Source organism: Microtus oregoni, unplaced genomic scaffold (genome assembly GCF_018167655.1).
Source record: "Microtus oregoni isolate MIOR12 unplaced genomic scaffold, Mior012 000018F_ref0000195, whole genome shotgun sequence".
NCBI classification, from domain to species: domain Eukaryota; kingdom Metazoa; phylum Chordata; class Mammalia; order Rodentia; family Cricetidae; genus Microtus; species Microtus oregoni.
In genome coordinates this window covers 34190309-34199472 of record NW_024543077.1, presented here as the reverse complement: position 1 = coordinate 34199472, position 9164 = coordinate 34190309, and positions in this window count along the sequence as shown.

Below are 9164 nucleotides of genomic sequence, written 5' to 3'. Positions count from 1 at the left end.
TAATAAAGATGAATTGTAGAGATGAAAACATTTACCAATATTTGGTTGAACTATTTTTTAGGATATTTTGTTCCAGTGTCTAGAACATCAAGAGATCTAGCACTGATAGGCCCTAAGTCCATTGATTCCAGTAACTTATCTCATCAGAGCAAATCTTAAAAAACTCTTTTAAACAACATTGTTCAGTCCATTATTAAAAATATTTCCCTTATTTTCTTTAACTGTAGGTTTATTAATAGTATATACAAAACTTCATCTTTTCTAACTTTATTATATTTATTTATTTTTTATTGATTTTTATTGAGCTCTACATTTTTCTCTGCTCCACTCTCTGCCTCTCCCCTCCCCTTCAACCCTCTCCCATGGTCCCCATGCTCCCAGTTTACTCAGGAGATCTTGTCTTTTTCTACTTCTCATGTAGATTAGATCTATGTATGTCTCTCTTAGTGTCCTCATTGTTGTCTAGGTTCTCTGGGATTGTGATTTGTGGGCTGGTTTTCTTTGCTTTATGTTTAAAAACCACTTATGAGTGAGTAATATGATAATTGTCTTTCTGGGTCTGGGTTACCTCACTCAATATGATGTTTTCTAGCTCCATCCATTTGCCTGAAAATTTTGAGATGTCATTTTTTTTCTGCTGTGTAGTACTCCATGGTGTAAATGTACCACATTTTCCTTACCCAGTCTTCATAGCCAGAACCTGGAATTTCTTTCTTTTTCTTTTTTCTTTTTGTAATTTCTTTTTTCTTAACAGGTGAATAATTTTCCGTTGAGAAAGTATACCACATTTTATTATCTATTTGTTGTTACTGAACATATAGGCTGATTCATGAGAATACTGACTTATTCTTCTTGTATCTTAGTAAGAAACATGCCAGAATTGGAAAACACTGAGAAACTTGTGTCATCACCTGTGAATAATTATGAATATTGCTGCTCTATTTATCTTAACCAATAATTGGAATCAGCCTATAAGGAAAATGTGGTACATTTACACAATGGAGTACTACACAGCAGAAAAAAATAACATCATCTTGTATGCTATTTTTTAAAGCAATTTTTTTCATTTTACATATCAATTCCAGTTCACCCCCTCCTCCTACAACCCCATCGTCTCCCTACCTCACCCCATCCACTTTCAAAGAGGGTAAGGCCTCCCATGGGGGTTCAAAAAAGTCTGTCACGTCATGATATTTAGAGTTAATCAAAATAAAATCATACCATTTCCCCCCTGCTTTTCCTCTCTCCAGTCTCCCAAGTGTCCCTCCTCCAAAACCTTCCTCTTTTCATATCCATTTATGGTGCAATTCTTTCAGCCTTGATTATGCATTGTTTCTAGGAGAGACGGTTTTACAGCAGACTTTCTTGTATTCTGCTTTTCCAATGTTTCTTCCTCCCTCTTCTGGGATGTTTACGAGGCCACAGATGTTAGAGCTGTGCTGTAGATGTATTCATTGGGTTTGGACTCTGTATGTAACTTAATGATCTTTGCATTATGTTTTTAAGAAAGACATTACTAATCTCTCAATAGTTGAGCTATTTTATATTATTTTTTCCCTTCTTTTCCTCATCAATGCCATGCTGGATGAACTTCTACACCTAAGCCTTGCTAGGCCATGTGGCTATTTTGTCAGGTCATAAAAGCAATAGCTATATTCTGTTTCAAAATGTTCAGGAAACAGAAATGACTTTTGGCATTTGATAGTACTTATTGATCCATCATCAGTCTTCGGAGTTCACTAACAAGAACCACAGAAGAGGAAAGTGCTCCTGACGACATGTCCACATAATTATCACGGGCTCACATAATAGCCGAGGCTACTAATGAGATCCCAAAAGAGGAAGCTGTAACACTATCCCTATTGAAGGAGAATAAAAGCTATTTTTTACTTAAAAATCAATAGCGCTTTAGAGATTTATGACAAGTAGGACAGAGGCAAGACTTGCAATCTTTAATAAACACTAGAAAACTTTTAACAAAAGGACAACAAGCATAACTTTGCACGGAGAGAATGCTGAATCTCTTTCTCAGGACCTAGAATAATGCAATTCTGATTTAAAAATATTGAAACTCAAGTTCATACATTTAAGAAATAAGATGAAGAATCATAGCACTTCAAAAAATATTTTAACACGTGACTAAATCATTTGATGTTACCTGCGAAAGAATTTATGTTCTCTATAGAAATTCCTGTAACTCATTTGAATGTTGACTTACATAATGCAAATTTATACCAAACTTCTTTGAATTAAAAATCAAAGGGTCAAAATTATTATTTTTGTTCATATTTAAATATTTCTATTAAATTCACACATAATTTTATTTATAATTATACATTATATGTATATATGTATATATGTAAATATATGGATGATTAATTATATATTATAATAGTTATTATGATAACTACATTTCAAACTCTTTGCTTTAAAATTTCACATAAATAAATGGCATAAAACAAAAGAAGTGTACATATGAATTATTCACTCAGAAAGGGATCAAATGTCTACCACTGATCATTTACACACAATTTCAAACACTAATAATCTAAAATATGTATAGGATGTATTTGCCTCTGTGACAGCTTGATGGGTCAACACACAGAGACATCTTTTGAAAAGCTAGAGTTACCTGATAGGAAACCTCAATAAGAAAGTGCCCCCATAAGATCATGGAAGGCAAGACTATAGGATAATGTACTAACTAATTATTAATTTCTTAATTATTTTTTTAATTAATGGGAGCCCAGATGATTGTGGGTGGTGCCAGTTCTGACCTGCTGGTCCTGGATTCTATAAGAACAGGCTGAGCTAATTAAAATGAGCAAGTCAATAAGCACCACCCCTCTGTGGCCTCTGCATTGTCTCCTGCCTCTAGGTTTTATTCCTGCTTGGGCTTCTGCCCCACTTGAGCTCCTGACATGATATACTGTGGTGTGGGAAGCTTAAACTAAACAGGCTCTTTCTTCCCCATGTTACTTGTGAGCATGACGTGTTATCACAGCAATTGAAATCCTAAATAAGACAGAAATTGGTACCAGATTTTGGGGGAATTGTTGTGACATACCTAACCTTGCTTTAGCAGTATTGTGGAAGGTATATTTTAAAATTCTAACTCCATATTTAAAATGAAGAATTTCATAATAAAAGAGCTTTATTCAAAATGTTCTTTACTTATTAATTTTTTTTTTTTTGTCAAGAGCTCATGAGGTTAAAGCTTCTCTCAATTTTTAAAGATGGTTGGATTACAAAGATGATTTTATGGTAAGGGTGCTATCCAAAGAAATAATATGAAAGACAGTCTAAGGGAGAAATGCTACTTGACATATTGGCAGAACCAGCATAAGAAATCAGTGCACCAAAGTGTCTCCTATCACTCATTTAAAAACAAACAAGAATCTTAATACTTAGACCAAAAGGGCTCAAAAAGTTTTGCTACAAACCTGATGGATGTTCCCTGTTCATTTACTATAATAGTTTGTTCAACAATGTACAGGTTGACAATTTGGTACCTGGAAATTGCACCCTTGAGCTGTCATAAATACAAAATTGCAGGTTCAGGATGAAATTTAAAGTCACACAGTGGATCTTTCATACATAAGGTTCTACTAACTATTTGCAAGGAACAGAAGCATAGTCTTCGGGAGAGGGTTTGATATGCACAATCACAAGCAACTATCCAGTGTTTACTTAATCAAAAGCACTCCCTGCAAGAAACCATGGACTCGCCTTTCATGGCCCTGATGGCTTAGCAGGTGAAAGACACCTTCTGATTTACTCACCAAACCATCTCTTACTCAAGTATGGAAATGCACCACTTAAATATTGTGATTTTGATGAAATTCTTTTCATTGATTTGTGATACTAAGTTTATAAAATATTTTAGATGTTTTAGATGTTTAGATCATAGAGATAGCCGGACAAGACTTATATGGTAAAAATCCAATGATGGGGGATGAAGTGTAAAATCACTAAAATAGAAATAATGATCATTAGCTGATAGAAAGAGATTCATAATATTATTGGAATGCTGATCGCTCCTTAAATGTTAGCCTGTTTGCTTCTTTTCAGTTTATTATCAGCATTGCGATTACTAGTTTATCCACCCAGGGCCATCTGTCCTTTAGCTCATTAGAAATGCCCCAGGCCTTATAGACACCGTGAGTGAGTCTTGGAGTTAGTTGTCTACTCTGGCTTTTCTGGTTTCAGTGACCTAGAAGCTGGAAGAAGAAAAGTAGGAGAAAAATAAATTCTTCAGGCACACTTTGAGAGAGAACGGAGAATGGTGGCAGGAAAAGGAAGCAGTCACATGTGTCTACAGGGAGCGAGAAGAGCCATGAGGAAATGCAATGGACTACAAACTCCTCCGGGATGCTTGCGGCGTCCATTTCATCCAGTGAGAATCTGCTCCCAAATGTCCTCCTACATAATTCCATGATAGAAATAACGGTGACCCATCTGGGGTGTTGTAGTTGAATTGCAAACCACAACACTGTGTTTTCTTTAATATATGGATAGTTGTTGAAAATACAATATTTTTTAAAAAATGAATGTTTGAATAGTAATAATAATAATAATAATAATAATAATAATAATACAGTTAAATCTCCCAGGACATGACATTTATTTCTATTTTCTCAGGGTACTCTCAAGAGGTCATTGCCCCTAAAAAGTAGGAAGTAATTTTATCAATATTATGGCCACATTCCCAAGAGGTGAAGTGAATGGTTTTTGGCCATTCAGTGGATTATGGATATTTATCATTTAGGGGAGTTGATTGCACATTGTTATTGCCATGGTCAGGAAGGAAACTAAGCAAAGGAAGTTAAATTCAGGGATCTCTTTCTGAAAAGGCAAAAAAAAAAAAAAAAAAAAAAAAAAAAAAAGAGGGCTATAGGAATGATAGGAAAAAAGAGTCGATTATTGAATCTACTTTTTAACTACAGAACAATTATTAATCTGGAATATTTTATATTTGTATGGATTTCTGTATATTGATATAAATTTAAGGTTATTTTTGTTTTAACATATTGTTAAACAAAAAAAGAGGGCTTTAGGAATGATAGGAAAAAAGAGTCGATTATTGAATCTACTTTTTAACTACAGAACAATTATTAATCTGGAATATTTTACATTTGTATGGATTTCTGTATATTGATATAAATTTAAGGTTATTTTTGTTTTAACATATTGTATATATGTTCCTACTTTTATTAAAAGGGGTTTGTATCTATACAGCTTATTTTAAAATGCAATGTAAAGTGCTACCTAGTCCTTGAAAGCTATCATTATTAAACAATTTAGGATAATTAAGAAATGCAGGTTAGTAGTTAGTCATATATAACAATCAAACTTTAGTTAAGTTAGGTATGCTTCAAAGTCAGAGATCTATTTTAGATAAATATATTTTCTAAAAATACTTCAGAGATCTACAGAATATGACATCTAAGATGTTTTAATAATATAAAATTATTCATGAGAATGAGATACATCTGCTCCTTCCAACACAAATATACTTCAAAATAGAATGATGGGCATCAAAGAACCTCCATATGGAGTTTTCTTTTATTGTGGTTAAGTTTGCCACTGGACAAGAAACTGCCCTTACCTCATCTGCTGACAGTAGACTATACAAATTGTACAACTGAATACAATAGAAGCTGACTGACGAACTTTGACAAGAACCATAGGACAGTCCTTTAAAATTTTTTTTTCACAGAAAAGTCTCTCAACTATTCTAGGCCTGTACGCTAAAGATGGATGCCCAAATCTTGCAGAGGAAACTTAAATGAATGTCCAGGCAGCTAGCTGTTTTTGTTGTTTCTATGGTTTTTGAAGTTACTTGCTCTGACGTTACTATTTATTCAGGTAATATTTCATTCTATTGAGTCTCTGATGGTGTTGACGACTAAATAGTTGATATTTATTTTTGCCACATTTTGCAATGAAACTTACAAGGGAGATGTAAAGTTTATAGCATTGAGAGACATTTTAAGGTTTAAAAGGATATTTTAGGCTGGTAATTCAGTTATGATAGAAGCTAGTTTAGGTATTGAAATATTGGATTCCTCAAGATAGAAAAATAAAAGAACATTTTCTCTGAATTTCCAAAATAATAATGGACTGGACATTGTAAATATGATTCTTACCTGGCAATTGTTCTTATCGTATGTAGTTTTACTGTGACAGAATCAAACCCATTCTTTTTTATTTAGAAAAAAAAGGGGGAAATGTTGCAGAATATTTGTACAATGTGAAGACGTGTCATTGTGATTGTTTTAATAAAACACTGAATGGGCCAATAGCTAGGCGAAGGAGGTTAGGCGGGTGTGAGACAATATTATACAGGCCACATATTTCTGCATTGTATCAACAACCAGCCTCTCAAGCCATAACAGCGGCAGAGACGCTAAAAGCATCTTCAGACTGGCTGTCTCTGTAGCTCAGGATATGCTGATGTTGTTCTGCTCTTTTCTTTGTAATTATGGCGATCACCTGGGAAGAGGTGTCAATTCCAAGCTAATGACAGATCTGTGGACTGTGACTTTAGTCCTGCTACCCCAGAAACAATGCTAATAAACTTCCCCCTCAGTTTAATTTGGGGGATAAAAGATGTTTGAAAAATAAACGCAGGTGATCTTCAGGATTTGGATGAACCCCGAGATTCTCTTTCATTATTGCTGTGTAAACTGTGTCTCAAATATTCCCTCGCCTCCATGCCAGTCCAGAGAGTTAGTTTATGTTGGGGGTTCAGGCCTCAACAGGTGGGATGTCTCAGCAAAGAGAGGAATTAGATCTGTGTATTTCACCAGTGAGACTCAGAGCAAATCTAATTCATGGTACTGAGGAGAGGTAAAGAGTCACATGACAGAATATATATGAACAGACATGGACTAATTTTAAGTTATAAGCACTAGTTGGAAACAAGCTTAAACAAAGGCCAAGCTTTCCTAACTAATAAGTCTCCATGTCTTTATCTGGGGATTGGCAGTCCAAAGAAAGCTCAATAGAAAAGTCCAGCTACAGGTATCCTCTTCTGCCCTCTGCTGGAACAATGTACACAAGCAGTACATAGATGCACATGCCGGCAAAACAACTGTTTCTTTCCTTTATTTTTCACTGAAAATAATAATTTCACAAGAACAGACTGGAATCTGATGTTTCAATCTTTGAATAAGGTTGAATCAAGATCGTATGGATCCCCTTATTAACATGGAAGTTTTGTCTGTTTTATGGAACAAACATTAAGAAAAGCTTGCATAAAACATATTTGACGTGGAAAATGTGTTTGAATTGGAATACATGTAGAATACAGGAATCTAGAAAGGGGAAGTTGGGAAAGGTAATTTGAGTGAGGGGAACATAAGAAATAGGAAGAAAGATCAAAGGAAAATAATTGAGAAAGAACATTAACTAGGGAAGGGGAAGGGAGTCCAGGACAGAAGAAAGGCATAGAGAAGGATAACTACCACAGATTATTTTTGAAAAATCCACAAAAACCTACAATTTTAAAAGTTTCAGGCACACACACATACACACCTTATATGAAGGATAATACCTCTTCTAGATACCACAGTTTATCAAACAAAGCGCCCAGTGCCAAGGATGGGTGCTTCATTTCAAGTGCTTTCAAGAGAATCCCACAGACCACTGAAACATTAAAATGTATCACTACTGTTATTGCTTATACTGAGAGAAGTCAACCTGGAGTCTTCCTGATAGGCCTTAACTTTCTACACTACAGAACTTGATGGTAAGACTATTGCTGAAGATACCACATACTTGGGTTATTAGCTCAAGGAGAAAACAAACTAGTACTGACCAAGAAGCTTCCCCCACCACCACCAATTGCCAAACTTTCTAAAGGTACTATGTAGGCCATTGGTAGATAAAGAACTTAACCCATCTGTGAGGTTTGCAAGTGATGGAGGAAGGTCATTGGTTAAAAAATAAAGAAACTGCTTGGCCCTCATAGGTTAGAACATGGGTGGGTCGAGTAAACAGAACAGAATGCTGGGAGGAAGAGGAAGTGAGCTCAAACTCGATAGCTCTCCTCTCTGGGGCAGATGCGATGAAGCTCCAACACAGGATGGACGTAGGCTAGAATCTTCCCAGTAAGTGTACCTTGGGGTGCTACACACATTATTAAAAATGGGCTAGTCCAGGTGTGAGAGTTAGCCAGTAAGGGCTAGAGCTAATGGGCCAAGCAGTGTTTAAATGAATACAGTTTGTGTGTTGTTATTTTGGGGTATAAGCTAGCCAGGGAGCCGGGAGCCTGGTGGAACACAGCCTGCAGCTCCTACTACATGCAAGTTATAGTAACTACTGCAAGATATGCCTAGACGGTCCAGGTTATATAAATTGATAATAAGCTATTGGAAGTTGATGGTTGCTGGGGGAAGGAGGGTCAGTTTATTTTTGAGGATATAGTGGATAATTCAGTAGATAACCCTATATTCTTTCACAAGCTGACAGGACTAGTTAATCTCTAGGAAGAGAAGAAGAAGGAGAAAGAGGAGGTGGAGGAAAATGAGCAGGAGGAGGAGGAGGAGGAGAAAGAGGAAAATGATGATCACCACTGCCACCACTACCATCATCATCATCAACAACAACAGGAGGAGGAGGAATAGGAAAAAAGTATGGAAAAAGCTGTGCCCCAGAAGAGATAGCAATGAATGAAGAATTGATATGATTAAATTATATTATAATATATGCAGTACTTAAACTAAAAAAGTGTTTAAAGAGGGTTTTGGCTATCTAAAATCTCATAGTAGAAAATAACTATTACAATTTTGAACTACCTTAAGGCTTTTGTTATATATGTATATACATATGTATACATGTATATGTGTATATATTCATATATATGAATATTACAAGATATATATATATATATATTCACATATGTGAATACTACATGGTAGGGACCTCTGAATGTATGTAAAATTGTAAAAGGAGACTTTGCTTTCATTTCATTCCCAGCCTCCTAGAGCAGAATAATCACACAAAAACTATACTAATTACAACTGTTTGTCCAATGGATCAAGCATATTTCTAGCTTGCTTTTGCATCTTAAACTATTTCTATTATTTTATATTTTACCACAAGGCTCTTGGTTTATTACCTTACATATTGGATGGCTACATGGCATCTGCCTCACTCCA